Consider the following 15,865-nt stretch of genomic DNA (forward strand, 5'->3'; position numbering starts at 1 on the left):
GGTATGTTACCCTGATGAAGGCAGACTTCTGCCGAAACTCGTAGGTTTTTAGAGATTTTGCCATGTGAATAAAGGCTTTTTAATTTTTTCACTTTACTCGAGTGCCTTGGACTGATTCTTGTTGCAATATCAATAAAGTATTTAGACTTGTAAAAACACTGCTGTAATACATTGAGCCACTAAACATTGTTCTTATGACGTTTTTCAACAGGAGGAAAACGCGAATTACTTCCAAACACTTCAGATATAGTCTGTGTTAGTTAATGTAAGACTATTAATGAAATCCAGCAAAACACTGCATGACAACGCTTCAGATGACTGTTCTAGAGCCTACAGCTAATCAATCTGTCAGATTCTGCAGTGCATTACAGCTCTAAATATAAATATAAACGATAAATGATCTTAAATAAAACAAATACATGTATAAAGATGGTATATAAGTATATAACTTTACTCACATGGGAAACGGAGGCCACGTGAATGGTTTGTGAGCACAATTAAGTGCACTCAGCATGCCATGCCATCTAATAATAGTAGGAAACAAGTCCAAAAGGCAGTTGACTGTGTAAAGCCACATAAAACAACACAGAAATACGATAAATATGCCGAGTTCAGTGGCTAATCTGCAGGATTCAGCTGAGGTGACGTGACGGCGACCAACGAGACCTAGCACCTAGCACCTAACACCCTTAATTATGCAAACTTAATATAACTTAATATAAAGGAAACGGATGAGTTATAATAAAATTCACCCCCTCACAGTTGTCATGAAGGGTAATATTACCTGTATTAACCAAAATCTTTTTTGTACCAGGCTGTAAACACCTTTTTTTCTGCTGTAAAGTTGGCCATTCTAACAGTGGGCTCAATTGAAATTTGCTCTGTTTTGGAGCCAGGAGCGGCCAGGACTAGCGGAATTTCGGATGAATTGCAGTTTTAGTTACTTCTGTATTGGCTTTCTGAGAGAGAGCGGGAGGTTGCCGCTTGCCACCACAGCACAAAACAAAATGATTTCATGTGATCTGAGTGTTTAAATTTTCATTCAGTCCTTCAATTGGACTATATTAGTGGACTAATATACAGTAGCGGATAGTGGCGGAGGATATAGATAGTGAGTATGGACACAGAACTAGCACTAGTTATACTTCGGTCATTTTCAAGCGAGATGATAACGGTTTAAGAAAGAAAGACACACTGATGGGTTCACATAACAGACACCTGTTTGTACAACTAGATTGTTTTATCAGGGAGTTGATTCGCAATAGAGGATTCAACACTATCTCATGGCAATTCATAACTTATTGGTTTAGTGGCTAATCTGTATGAATTCGTAAGTTCTCATTCATACAATTTAGCACGATTTGCTTGGAGATGTGTACCTGCAAAAGACGTTGTTCAGTCTGAAATGTGTGTCTGAATGTGAATGTGTGGGTGTGAGTTGGTTGGTGTGTATAGGAATGTTTTCTGCTTGATGGATGAATGTAGTCTTGTTACCTATTCATTTCCTATGGCGGTCACTTTTGACCCGGAACACCACAGGTGTAACAAAATCGATTAAAACACTCAAATTTCAAAGAAAGAGTGGATCATCACTTTTATATATTCAAATGCATAGTGTGGAGGATATCATAAGGCCTTGAGGCGATCAGATGTAAAACACAATATTCATGAGTGTTTTAAGTTGTAAATCGGTCAGATTTGACCCGAACACGACAGGAAGTTTAAGGTGTTTTATGCGACCAGAGTGTGAAACGTGGCCCGGCTGATGGTGTGTCGCGAGTCAGACGACCTACAGCCTGAGCTGCTTTTGTGACTCCATTAGGACTCCTTGTCAAAAGCAGAAGATTGAATGACCGAACACTGTTTACATCTCACTTTTGGCCTGTGAGCGAACGACCAAAGTTAGCTATTGTTCGCACGTGTCGTTGCACTTTGAGCTCAATGGTTCCCTGGAGCATAATGAACAGATGAAACTGCTTATTAAAGAGCGAGAGGTAAACAGTGAAAGGACTGCGGTTGCGGTGGATGAAACTCAAGCTCACTTTGGGGTTTTTTAATAAGACACGCAGGCGTTCAGCTAAATCACCTTTATACAGGTGCTGGGTGACAGTCAGACCGCAACACTATGTTTAAAGAAGCGTATCGTAGGTTTAATATACAGGTTTGAGCTGACGAGACACTACAGTGTACAGAAGATGCATTATTATATAGTCATGAAGAATTAATTAACATATGTTTTACATATTAATGACAACAGGTGAGTTAAACTGACCTCAACCAACCTTTAGAGGAATAATGTTGACATATACACTTACCGGCCACTTTATTAGGTACACCTGTCTAACTGCTCGTTAATGCAAATTTCTAACCAGCCAATCGCATGGCAGCAACTCAATGCATGTATGGTCAAGACGATCTGCTGAAGTTCATGTCCATCCCTTTAAGACCACAGTGTACCCATCTTCTGATGACTACTTTCAGCAGGATAATACGCCGTGTCATAAAGCCTGAATCATCTCAGACTGGTTTCCTGAACATGACAATGAGTTCACTGTACTTGAATGGCCTCCACACTCACCAGAGCTCAATCCGATAGAGCACCTTTGGGATGTGGTGGAACAGGAGATTTACATCATAGATGTGCAAGTACTATTAGGCATGGGACCAATTTTAAGGTATACCGTGGTTTGGAAAAGTCAAGGTTTTAAAACCGCCAAAGTTTTCTGTCATACCTTTCCTATGGTATATGTACGTTTTGTTTTTTAACAACTGCTTCATTCAGTTTTTTAGCCTTATAACAGCACATCGTTTAGTGATGCACAAACATAAATTGAGTTTTTATTACTTATTAGTTGTATTTTTTATTAATACAACCAAGAATATGAAGTATTTTTAGAAACAAGAGAATTTGCCCATACTTTGTAGCTGCCAGCTTCTTGCATCTGTGTTTTCTTATGCCTAGTTCAGACTGCGTGATTTTAGCCCCGATTTTGGCTCGCCGACAGGTTTTGAGAAATCGCCGACAAATGCCTGAAATCACAGGCAAATCGCTGCTCGTGCACGTGAGTGCCAATCACACAGTATGAACTTTCAAAGACGCGATCTGAGAGAATCGCCGATGAGTCGCCGATGCCTGTGAGATATTTGGCGTGCTGAATACCTGGAGCTGTCGGCGATTCAAATCATGCCGTGTGAATTGAGTTTTGACTGAAAATAACATCAGCGATCGCCTACAGCCAATGAGAGAGCAGCATTCACTTGTGTGTGTGTGTGTGTAAACCTGCTGCAGGCCAGTGGGAGGCTGGGGAGAAGTTAAAAGCGCTCTTTTTTGGTTTATTTGGACCCACGAAATGGAGGAAAAACTAGTGGGTTTGACAGGACTCAGGAGCAACCGTGTCTGTTTGACGTTTCATAGAGAAAGAAATTAGTTTATTATCAACTTAAGTTGAGGGGAAATGGCTAATTCCCTTTAAACCCAGATGAGCAAACATGTACATTTTCTACCCCATTAAAGGCTTCTTTCTCATTATGTAGTTAATAACAAAAGATATACTACGTGTTTTTGGCTGTGAGACGTAGTTTGGACAAAGTTGTCGGCGATTTTTCCTATAGTAAAGTCATGCAATGTGAATGTCCCTGTCGCCGATCCATCTTGCAGTGTAAATAAAGCAGCGACGAAACGCAAGCCCAGATAGTCATGCAGTGTGAAAACATCTGTGACACGACTACTTTGAAAATCATGCAGTCTGAACTAGGCATTAGGGTGCACTCACACTATGCCATCCGAACCGTGTCTAGGCCCGCTTCCCAGATCGTTTTAGAAATGCTCTGAATAAGGCTCAGGCACAGTTCAGTTGGCCGGCCCTGGCCTGGTTGAAAGAGGTGTGCCATAGCGTGGTACGCTTGTAGTGAAAAAGCGTGCCTGACCTGAAACTGAACACGAGACATAACTTTTAAGGGATTGTTTCATATGGATTTATTAATCAATCTTACTGTTCAATGAACGCAAACTGTCGTAGATTGTTAAAGACGCAAACCCTTCACTGCATGACAGCTGCACCTTCAGCAGACCTCCTAATTCCTGCAGCACGAGGACTTCATGGTTGTTTATGAGTGTCAAAAGTGGCTGATCTGTTCGGCGAAATATTTGACTGTGTCACTGCATATCAAACGACTTAAACGATATAACTAAAGCAATCTCCACTGTGCTGAGCGAGAGCGCTTGAAAGAATTGAAAGGAGATAGAGCCTATGCAGTCGCTGCTCCTCGTTTGTGGAACCAGCTGCCACCGGATATTACGAGTGCTTCTTCTCTCTCTATTTTTAAGTCTAGACTTAAGACACATTTTTATTCTATTGCATTCCCAGGCTTTTACTTTTACTTTTATTGTTATTTTTACTCTTTTAGAGTGTGTGCTATGGTTTTGTTCAGCACTTTGGTCAGTGCCAAACTGAAGTAAATGTGCTTTATAAATAAACTTTACTTACTTACTTCTTACTGAATAGCACATCATCAATGATGCAAGTGTGATCAGGTGCGAATGCAATGTGAGTGCGGGCCGTCAGGGGAGACAAGCGTGCTTCGGCCCAGATCAAGGCAACTGTACATAGTGCGAGTACGCCCTTAGTCCAGGCAGAGAAATCCCTTTCCATGATTGGTCCTTTTTTGTGCTCATTTGTTTGACTGTATTTTGATTTACAGCAAATTAAAAGTACTGTGTTTTAATGGTGCATGTTTACTGCTCCAAAATATTTTAAATGTTTCTTAAAATTAAACATATTTGGTTCTATCAGAGATGGCAAAAGTACAAACATCCGCTACTTAAGTAGAAGTACAGATACTCATGTTTAAAACAACTCTGGTGAAAGTAGAAGTACTGACTACACTTTTGTACTCAAGTAAAAGTAAAGAAGTACTGCCTCAGAAATGTACAAGAGTAAAAAGTACCCGTTTTAACCACAGCTCAAAGACATGCGGTGTAGGTGAATAAAAGAAAACTAAATCGGCAGTAGTGTATAAGTGTGCGTGTAAATACGAGTGTGTATAGGTGTTTCACAGTTCTGGGTTGCAGCTGGAAGAGTATCCCCTGTGTAAAACATATGCTGGAATATATGGCGGTTCATTCCACTGTGGAATGTAAAAAGTAGCCAAGCAGCATCACACCCTGCAACGTTGCTCAAAAAGTTGGCTCATGTATCATCACGCAAACTCACAGCGTTCAGCATGTAGTATTGTAATCTTCAGCTGCCATTCATGTTCATACACTCTAGAAATAATTCTGTAGGCCAGCCTATCTTTATAAATAATGTGTTGCATTTTACACTGAAGCCTGTCCAAAATATATAGCTTTTTTCTTTTGCTAAGATAAATACTTATCATATTGGACAGCAATTTATTTATTATTATTATTTTTTTTGCATTAAGCTAAAGCTGCTAATGATTTTCAAAGAGTAGCCTAGCTCTCATACTTAACCCTTATTTCACTGTTTTTTAGGGTATTGTGGTTATTTTATTTAAAGGGTCACGAAACACCAAAACACATTTTTTGAGCTGTTGACAGTCGTATATGTGTTTTCACACTGCTAAAAACACTATTAGGACACCTATATTTCACTAAAAAGTGTAAATTGGTTGTTTTTGCGTTATTTCAAGCAAATTCGTACTTCCGGTTTGAAACGAATTTTTGAAGCTGCGTCACGGTCATGACATAATAGCGTTGTATTCCAGCATGCAGACTGGACGTCTGTGCCAGAGTGAGTCTTATTACGTCTTACAGTGTGATGCATTAATGCATGAGTAAGGCTTGGTTCAAACCAATCAGCGCGCTCTATTGTGCAACTTCATTAATATTCATTACTGTCACAGTGTTTAGAAGACAGAGACGCCACGTTGTGTTGGCAAAACAAGCGTGAAGTGTTGCTTTTATAGTTTGCTGCAGTTAAGTTTTGTTTTCATTTTCTCTCTGTGAGAGCTCATCTGGATCACGTGTGGATTAACAGTGTACGCGACGCTCGACAACAATAACTTACGTGTCTAAGGGGGATTATTGTTTACCTGAGAGCTGTTCTCATCTGCAAACGCTGAGATCCGGATTCGCTTGTAGTCTCCTCTAAATAAAGACGCGGCTCTAGTTGCTGGTGATTGTCCTGTCTCTACAGATTTGGTAAGTGAGCGACCAGTGCTCTTTGTTTATTCAGTTTGTTCGTATCGAACTAAGTTAACTATTGCACCGAGTTTAAACATGTTAGCACCACAACCAAACTTTAACCTCGTGTAGGGTTTTTACTGCATTTAGTGACCGGAATAACACATGCGGCATTCTGACACTACCTGCTGTGTGCATCTAAGTTCCCGGGAAATGCGGAGGGTTTTTTTTTCTCTCATTCGCCATGCGGTATCAAACATTGCATGAAAAATACACGCTTAGAGCAGTTCCTCGAATCAAACATCTCGTTTGTCGCGAGGGACATGAATGAATTCCCTGAATGAAAGAGCCAAACTGCAGTTAAAGTCCAACATTTAATAATTTGGCAAATAATTCGACTACAGATGTCAATGTAAACACAGTCACTTTCTCCTCTGTGTGTGTGTGTGTGTGTGTGTGTGTGTGTTTTGACTCTGAAACTCGCGCGTGCCCAAATAGACACTCCCACACCCTCCCACTTTAGTTCCTCCGACACTCCCCCCTAAACAGAGCTGGACACGCCCACTTTTCTGACTTTTTCCAAAGTAGAGGTGTGAAAACACCCTGCTGAAACGAGGGGGTTTCATGGCCCTTTAATGGATAAACATGAATTCTGTTACAGTTTCAAATTCAAAACAGAATAAATTCTGTAATAGGAAATATGACTAATTAGAAATAAAGGAAATAAATTGCTATGCATACATTTTTTATAAAGTGTTTGATTGTTTTAATGCTATATGTACAAATCTTTGCAAAAAGCACTATTTTTCGCAGTTTTAGGCTGAAAGACCAGAGAAAGCCCGTGCAGTATGATCAGAAGTGGACAAAAGGCTTGAGCATTTAAACGGCATGTTTTTGAACTGGAATGTGTCGCTCTTGTTTTCCTGTGATCCGATCAAGCAAAAGGTGTATTATTACCGTGTAAACAGGACAGCATGCTAAATTCGCAGTCTCCCTCTGTCTTATTTGCATAGTCATCCTCGCCTTTCTCAAAGTAATCTTTATAAAGTAGCCCACGTACGATGCGCAATAGTCTTAGTTGAAAAAGCAATGCGCTGCAGTACGCAGGCACACAAAGACGAAACAGATTGGATTGCATGAAAAATGCGTTCATATTGCGCAATGACAAGAATTAATATGGATCGATTACGAAGTAACGAGTCCGATTTAAAAATGTAAGAAGTAGAAATGACAGAATGTGTGTAAAAATGTAAGAAGTAAAAGTAAAACGTCAGAAAAATAAGTAGTGGAGTAAAGTACTGATGCCAGGTAAAACTACTTAAGTACAGTGACGAAGTATTTGTACTTCGTTACTTTCCATCTCTGGGTTCAATAAGAGAAAAGAGAATAAGAGAAGTTTTTTTTTTTTTTTTTTTTTTTTTTATCCAGACAATTAAAAAAAGAACAGATTTTAGAGCAGTAATTACAATATCGTAAAACCGTGATATTTTTATCCAAGGTTACTATACCAACGCAATCTCATACCAGCCCATGCCTAAGTAATATATTACATATTAAATATTATATATCTATTAAATATAAGAATTATTATTATATAAGAATTATTATATATTAAATATAAGAATTAGATTAAATATATATATTTTCGTTAGTTTATTTTTTGGTGTGGAAAATACAGATAACTTTTATTTATTTTTTTATAAAGCAAAATTAAGCACAATGATAGTTGACCACTGTTTTGTGCAACGAGGCAAGATTTCTACCGTAACGGTTGAATTCCGGCAATCATTGCTGCCTGTTTTTTTGTTTGTCTGTTTTTTTACTGTCATTATTTTAAATGTGAACAAATGGCTGCTCCCTCAAACAGTGCACTATTTAGGGAATGGGGGTGTGGGGGAAGGGGGGGAGGTGGCTAGGCGATTTGAGATGCAGTTGTAGTCAGAATTATCAGTCCTCCTGAACATTTTTCTCCAATTGCTGTTGAACGGAGATGAGATTTTTCTCAACACATTTCTGAGCAAATTTTTTTAATAACTCATTCCTAATAACTAATTTCTTTATCTTTGCCATGATGACTACATAATATTAGACTAGATATTTTTCAGAGATACTAGTATTCAGCTTAGTATTCAGTAAGATTTAAAGGCTTAACTAGGTTAATTAGGCAAGTCATTGGATAACGATGGTTTGTTCTGTAGACAATTGCAAACTAATATCGCTTAAGGGGGCTAATATTGACCTTAACATGGTTTAGAAAAAAATTAAAACTGCTTTTATTCTAGCCAAAATAAAACAAATAAGAAGAAAAAATATTATAGGAAATACTGTTAAAAATGTCTTGCTCTGTTAAGCATCATGTGGGAAATATTAGGAGAAATATTAGGAAATATTAGGAATTAAATTCACCAGAGGGCGAATCATTTTGACTTTAACTGTACATCAATTTCTTTTCATAGTGTACAAATGGCTGCTCCCTCAAGTAGTGCACTATTAAGGGTATAGAGGATGATTTCAGACACATCCCGAGTCTCCATCAGCCAGTGTTTAGATTGTCCTGTTCTTTCCCACTGAACACTAGCAGACCTCTCCAGCGTTTTATTGAATACTGATCAAATTATGGTGTCAGTGGATATGTTGTCAGCACGTCCTGCGGGACAAAACGCAACAGTGTTCGGGGAAGATGAGGAAACAATCGCTGCCCGTATATATATGCGAGTCTGGCATAAGTGTAATGGCATGCCAGCTCATGGGAAACGCTGGACGTGGGACGCTTTCCAATGGGAAATCATGGTAATTTGCAAAGCAAATGCTTTTAATGTCTGGCACATCAGTGACGAGTGGAAGGCCTTAAACTAAAACACATGCGCTCATCATAGTTTTACTGTTAACCTTGATGAGCTAAACGCTACGAGAGGCCTGGCCTTTTCTGACATAAAGCTTTACAGCGAGATCTGTGATGATCTTCTGTATTCACTCTCTCTGTGTGCAAACAAACAGATTAAAAACACTGCTAATATTATTGAGTCACTTCATCATTTTTGGCACATCAGCAATTGCCATTATAGTCTTGTTTTGAAACATTGTATAGTTTTTTAGGTGTATAGTTTAGTTTGTGGCCCCTCATTAATCGCAGGAGTTATATTCTAAAAATAGCATGCAAAAGGCGAAATGCTAAGTAGTCAGGTTTATTTTGTCCAATTATTGTAGATGTTTTAAGGCTGTAAAACCGCTCTCTACACACTTTTTACTTTCCTCTCTTGTTTAACTTCTTAAACTCCAGCTCTAATTTGGGATTTCCGCTTGGATTTTGCCTACCCAAATTTAAAAGCTTCCCAAATCCACATGCAGAGGCGTAAATGCAAAAATTTGGTATGATTTTAAAGAAAACCCTTTGGATTTCCACAAAACACTATTGAAAGTGTTTAAAATGTCTGTGTGTATGTTGTCTGTGTTGTAATAGACACCTAAAAAAAGAGGCGCTTTTTGTATTTTTTTTTTATAAACTCAAATTTGAAAGTGTACCTTTTAGGTTCTGTGTGGTCTAGCGTGCTGTAATTAATTTTCTTGGTTCCTGCACATGTCTGTAATCATAGGAAAAAATAAAAATGTCTCTATCATAATATATGCAAAAGTTATTGTATTCCAACTGATGAGAGGTGCTGTACAAGCCACAGGGAGTGATCATTGTTTTCATATTTCACTAGTCTTTTGTTTGATCAAAACATAATTCACTGTGTTTGTACCACATCAGACATATAAAAGGATTACTTATGCACATCACCTCAAAAACAGAGGAGAATGGCCCTGAAGCACACAGCATAAGGTAAGAGATGACAGCTGTCTGTGCTATCTGGGGCTGCTTATTGATCATAAATGTATTGTTTTCACTTCTGTGTCATGGAAACACCACGATTCATTCGGCAACTGTTTGATATGTGAATATAATTCAGTAAAAAGAATGCTAGAACTGTATGAGCACCGGCAAGAGCTTTCATTTGAGCTATAACTTGTACATGTGTCATATGAAAAATATGAAAATGAACCAATGTAAAGACGTAAACATTCATCGCTGTCAGCAAAAGGTTCATTTTCCTGCAGTCAGTGATCCACAAAGCTGAAGCAGACTCCATCCTTAAAGCCTGGTGTATACTTCAGCATCAAACGCATGCGTATGATCCGGCTCAGCCTTCGCGCAGTTGCATAGCCCTCGCTATGGTTGACTCGCACCTCTCAAAAAATTAAACTACACGTCGAAATGATGCGTAGCGCAAACTGTGATTGGCCAGCTCGCTGAGAGCTGCTAGCCTGATAGAGCGATTGTTTACAAGTGTCGAGTCCTGTGAAGGAGCTCCAGATGGAGACTTTTGTTTTGTGTTTACCTTATGATTAAAGTTGTTGCACATCCGCCGGTTCCCGCCTCTGAATGAGCAAGTTTTAGCTGTTTGTACATTAAGGTAGCGTTCAGAATAAAACGAAACACCAGCGAAGACAGAACACAGAGGAATAAAACATAACCCACATCCAGCTAGCGGAAGTGTTATTGCAGAGCAACACAAACAGCATGCAGAAGTATAAATGCATGGCTATGTGCAAGGCGAGCGCCATGGGTCACGTCAATCACTCAACGCAGAAGCATAAAGAGGGTCACACACTGGATGTGCAATGCACATGACAGTTGGAATTAACTCACACCGTACCATACGTTCACATTTAAAATGAAATTATTCAGATGGCGCTCTGCAGCATGGCAGAAATATGAAGTGTCCTGGGTCATGGCTGGACGTCGAAGACAGCCATTGACTTGCGGCACCGGTGTGCGTAACCTGATGTTTACAACTCAGAAATGCATGGCACATCGTGGTGTGGCGCATCTGCTGAGTGACCCCCTTCACGTTGCTCTCGCTGTGGACAGTTACAACCCTTTTTGCATCCTTGTTGGAACACACTGCTAACGATTGTAGATTTATTTAAATTTGGCAAGCTGAACACTTTCTGTGCTGTACAAGAGACACGGAGGAGATTGATTGACAATGGTCTACAATCAATCAGGACCACTGTATTACACAATTTGGAGTCAAATTAGATGTATAATAATTTCTAAAATCAAATTAACAAAAGAAAAAAAGAGATGATTTCTCTAAAATTAAACAAACAAAATTAAACAAACAAAAAAGCCTTACATTGTGTCAAAAAATATTATTTATAATAATAATAATGAAATTACTTTTAGGTTTTAGATTTATAAAAATATAAATAATTCAGTATTATTCAATAGCTGATCAAAACATAATAAGAATGTATTTTTTGTTATAATTAAAATTGCATTTATTTAAATAAGATATTAAAACAACATGGCATCATGGTGCAGCGGGAGTTTGCATGTTCTCCTTTTGTTCGCAAAAGTTCGGGTGCTCCAGTTTCCCCCAGAGTCATCTGGACAATGTGGTACAGGCAGGGGCAGACTTAGGGTGCTTTCACACCTACACTTTTGTTTCGGAACGTATCTTGTTTGCCCAGTTAGCGCGGTTCGATTGGCATATGTGAACAGGGCAATCGCGCTCTGTTCCGCGCCAAAGTAATCGCTCCGAGATCGCTTGAATGAGGTGGTCTCGGCTCGATTGAAACGAACCCTGGAGCGGATCGATTGCAGTGAGAAAGCGATTCGATCCGAGCGTGGTTATATCACAGTGTTTTATGGATATGTAATAGGCTTACGGCTATATGAAGAGAGAATTATGAGTATGGCGGGAAGTTTCGCGAGTCTCCGGATGCCCGCAAATGAGTGATGATCTCCCGGTAATCTCGCGTCTCCCTCCCCGTCCTCAAATAGGCATCGTCGCGCACCCTTCTCACCCCTCCCAACCGCGTCTCTGCTCAGACACGTCACGCGCGCGCACCCTGTCAATCACCACCAAACCACCACCTCTCCTGACAGCTGAGCGGGACGCTGCAAAATAAACCCTGACACTCTGACCAATGTAAGGAGAGTTTACTCGCACGTGACTTGTTTTAGCTCTTTTGGTCCGATTAGAAACTTTGCAGTGTGAAAGCGAACCACTCCAAGAGCAAAGAGCAACAATGTAACAATTGTAATCTCTGTTTCGGAACAACTGAATCGATACACAGGTGTGAAAGCACCCTTAGTGATTTGGGGGCCATAAGCAATTCCAGGGATGTGGCCCTAGCATTTAAAAACAATAAACTTATCTAACAAAAGGTGGTTGACTTGTCAAACTGACGGCAAATTGTGCAAAACATCACTTACGTATTGTTCCCACGTAAATGTCTGCTTCCAAGACATTAGATACGGACTTTTTCTTTTTAGCTTTATAAATTGATGTTGCCGCCCTGTTGCCGTTTTTCCGCTATACTGGTTGTTACCAGGTTATGGAAAAAAATAACATGATCAAAACATCAAATCAGATAAGAGGAACCGAAAAGCAAGTTGGTGTTTATGATATCACAGAGAAGGCAGCATTTAAAGACTTAAAAGCACAAACTCAAAATGCAAGCAATTGACAAATAGTCGCAAACAAATTAATCTTTAGTGACCCCCAATTGGGCCAGTAATGATTCTGTCTACTGTCCCAGTCCTTATTGTTGAGCCCTGAAATATATTTTTTATTATTACTATTTGCATGTTCTCCTAGTGATCGCGTGGGTTTCCTTCGGGGTGCTCCGGTTTCCGAAGTGCATCTGCTGCGTAAAACAAATGCTGGATAAGTTGGTGGTTCATTCGGCTGTGGCGACCTAAGATTAGTAAAGGGACTAAGCCGAAAAGAAAATGAATGAATGAATTTATGAATGATAATACAAAATAAAAAAAAAATCTACACTAAATATTTCTGGGCCATCATAGCCCAAAGTTGGGTCAAGTATGAACAATCCCAACACTGATTTTATATATTTATTTATATATTTCTTTAGTGCTGGGCAAATTAATAAGTGATTAATTGCATCCAAAATAAAAGTTTGTTTTGACATATTTGAGAAAATGTTGATTTTTAGATATACAATATTTGTGGATACGGAACAAACTATGCATAAATTTAAATATCTATAGAAACAAATTTTGTATAGTTTTGTTTTTATGTGTGTATAACATGGTCGCCCATTGAAGGTAAGCAGGGCTGTGCCTGGTCAGAACCTGGATGCGAGACCACATGGAAAAGCCAGGTTGCTGCCGGAAGTGGTGTTAGTAAGACCAGAAGGGGCCGCTCAATCTGGGGTCTGTGTGGGTCCTAATGCCCCAGTATAGTGATGGGCACTCTAAACACGGTCTTTCTAATGAGACATTAAATCGAGATCCTGACTCTCTGGTTGTTAAAAATCCCAGGATGTCATTTGAAAAGAGTAGGGGTTTATCACAATTGTTTTTATCACTTTGTCTCCTCTCCACCAATCAGCTGGTGTGTGGTCTGGTGCAATATGGCTGCCGTCATGTCATCCAGGTGGATGCTGCACACTGGTGGTGGATGAGGAGATTCCCTCCAAAAATGCGTAAAGCATTTTGAGTGTCCAGAAAATTGCTATGTAAATGTGAGAAATTGTTTTTATTATCTGGACTCACGGTGTCCAAAGTTCGATTCCTGGCTTAAGATCCTATGCTGAACTTTCCCCTTTCTCCGCTCTCAGTGCTTTCCTGTCTGTTCTCCTCTATCCTATCCCAACAAAAGGTAAAACCCCATAAAATAATAGTAATACAAATTCTATTACTGTTTGATAGAATAACAGCTATATCTGAACTGGGTTATAAACCAGCTGGAAAGATTTTCTGAATAAAGAGTCTCTTATCTGCTGAATCAGAGACACAATCGGCCGCATTATGCAAAACCACAAGAGCACAAGGCAGGTTATCTACAAGACAAGCACTGTCAATGTCAATGCAATCGCTGGTAGACTAAATCTGTTAAATAAGTGCCATCACACAATGAGTCGCTCAGCGAGAGCTGAAATAATAGCTGAGACTATAAAACAGCAGTGAGCGAGCCAAGCTTTTTGCATGTTGGGTCATCGGTCTGACTCTTTTATTGCGATTCATCACTGTCGTCTGCATATGCTCATACTTAATATGTCAAACAAGCACGTATTTGATTTTTCTGGGTCGTCTTTTGAGGGCAAAATGTGATTTTCAAGTGGATCAAAGAGCCAGAGCTATTAAATCCGAACAAGTGTCTGCAAATCAACTTTACATTTTCTTATTCATACATTATGTAAATAATTGTCAAGAGAACTTAAAAGTCTTCTGTGCTCTTTGACTGTTTGTAACTTCATAAATGATTTCAAGGATTCATAAACATATGCAAATCACAATTTTTAATAATTATGTTGCGTGGGTGTTGAGATCCCGATCTTTTGATAATTAATCGTGCAGCTTATACTAAATGCATTAATGCAGGCTGAACAAGTAGTGACAGAAAACACCTTTAATAACCTAAGAAACCCACCACATCCTGAATAACCCACCATGACTTCTTCTGTCATCATACTTTACATTGAATGATGCGAGAGGCAATCTCTATGCGAGCATTACAAATTTAGGATTAATCTACCAGTAAAATAAAATATTAATCCATGCCAGGATACGTGCGTTCCGAACCATGGTTTGTGATCCGTACGAATACCGGATCAACTGTTATCCATTACACCCCTAACAAATATATTATGGAAATATTCAGGATACATTTTTTTTTCTTTTCAACTATTTAAGCATATACACACACCGGCCACTTTATTAGGTACACCTCACTGGTACTGGGTTGGACCCACTTTTGCCCTCAGAACTGCCCTAATCCTTCATGGCATAGATTTACCAAGGTGCTGGAAATATTACTCAGGGATTTTGCTCCATACTGAGATGATAGCATCACACAGTTGCTGCAGATTTGTCGGCTGCACATCCATGATGGGAATCTCCCGTTCCACCACATCCCAAAGCTGCTCTATAGGATTGACATATGATGACTGTGGAGGCCATTTGAGTACAGTGAACTCATTATCATGTTCAAGAAACCCGTCTGACATGATTCACGCTTTATGACATGGCGTGCTATCCTGCTGGAAGTAGCCATCAGAGGATGGGTACACTGTGGTCATAAAGGGATGGACATGGTCAGCAACAATACTCAGGTAGGCTGTGGGGTTGACACGATGCTCAGTTGGTACTAATGGACCCAAAGTGTGCCAAGAAAATATCCCCCCAAACCATTACACCCCCACCACCAGCCTGAACCGTTGATACAAGGCAGGATGGATCCATGCTTTCATGTTGGTGACGCCAAATTCTGACCCAACCATCCAAATGTCGCAGCAGAAATTGAGACTCATCAGATCAGGCAACATATCTCCAATCTTCTATTGTCCAATTTTGGTGAGCCTGTGTGAATTGTAGCCTCAGTTTCCTGTTCTCAGCTGACAGTAGTGGCACCCGGTGTGGTCTTCTGCTGCTGTAGCCCATCCGCCTCAAGGTTGGACGTGTTGTGTGTTCAGAGATGCTCTTCTGCAGACCTCGGATGTAACGAGTGCTTATTTGAGTTACTGTTGCCTTTCTATCAGCTGGAACCAGTCTCCTCTGACCACTGGCATCAACAAGACATTTGCGCCCATAGAACTGCCGCTCACTGGATATTTTCTCTTTTTCGGACCATCCTCTGTTAACCCTAGATTTGGTTGTGCCTGAAAAATGTCCTCCCCATTGTGATGCTCGGTTTAAACTGCAGC

General features: G+C 39.7%; 1 protein-coding gene across 1 annotated transcript in view; it reads left to right on the forward strand.

Moving 5' to 3' along the window:
- The window catches only part of pcsk6 (proprotein convertase subtilisin/kexin type 6), an 884,625-nt gene that overhangs the window by 780,163 nt on the left and 88,597 nt on the right, over positions 1 to 15,865 (forward strand). The window lies entirely within an intron of this gene.

This window comes from Danio rerio, chromosome 7 (genome assembly GCF_052040795.2).
Source record: "Danio rerio strain M-AB ecotype USA chromosome 7, GRCz13ab, whole genome shotgun sequence".
Taxonomy (NCBI): Eukaryota; Metazoa; Chordata; class Actinopteri; order Cypriniformes; family Danionidae; genus Danio; species Danio rerio.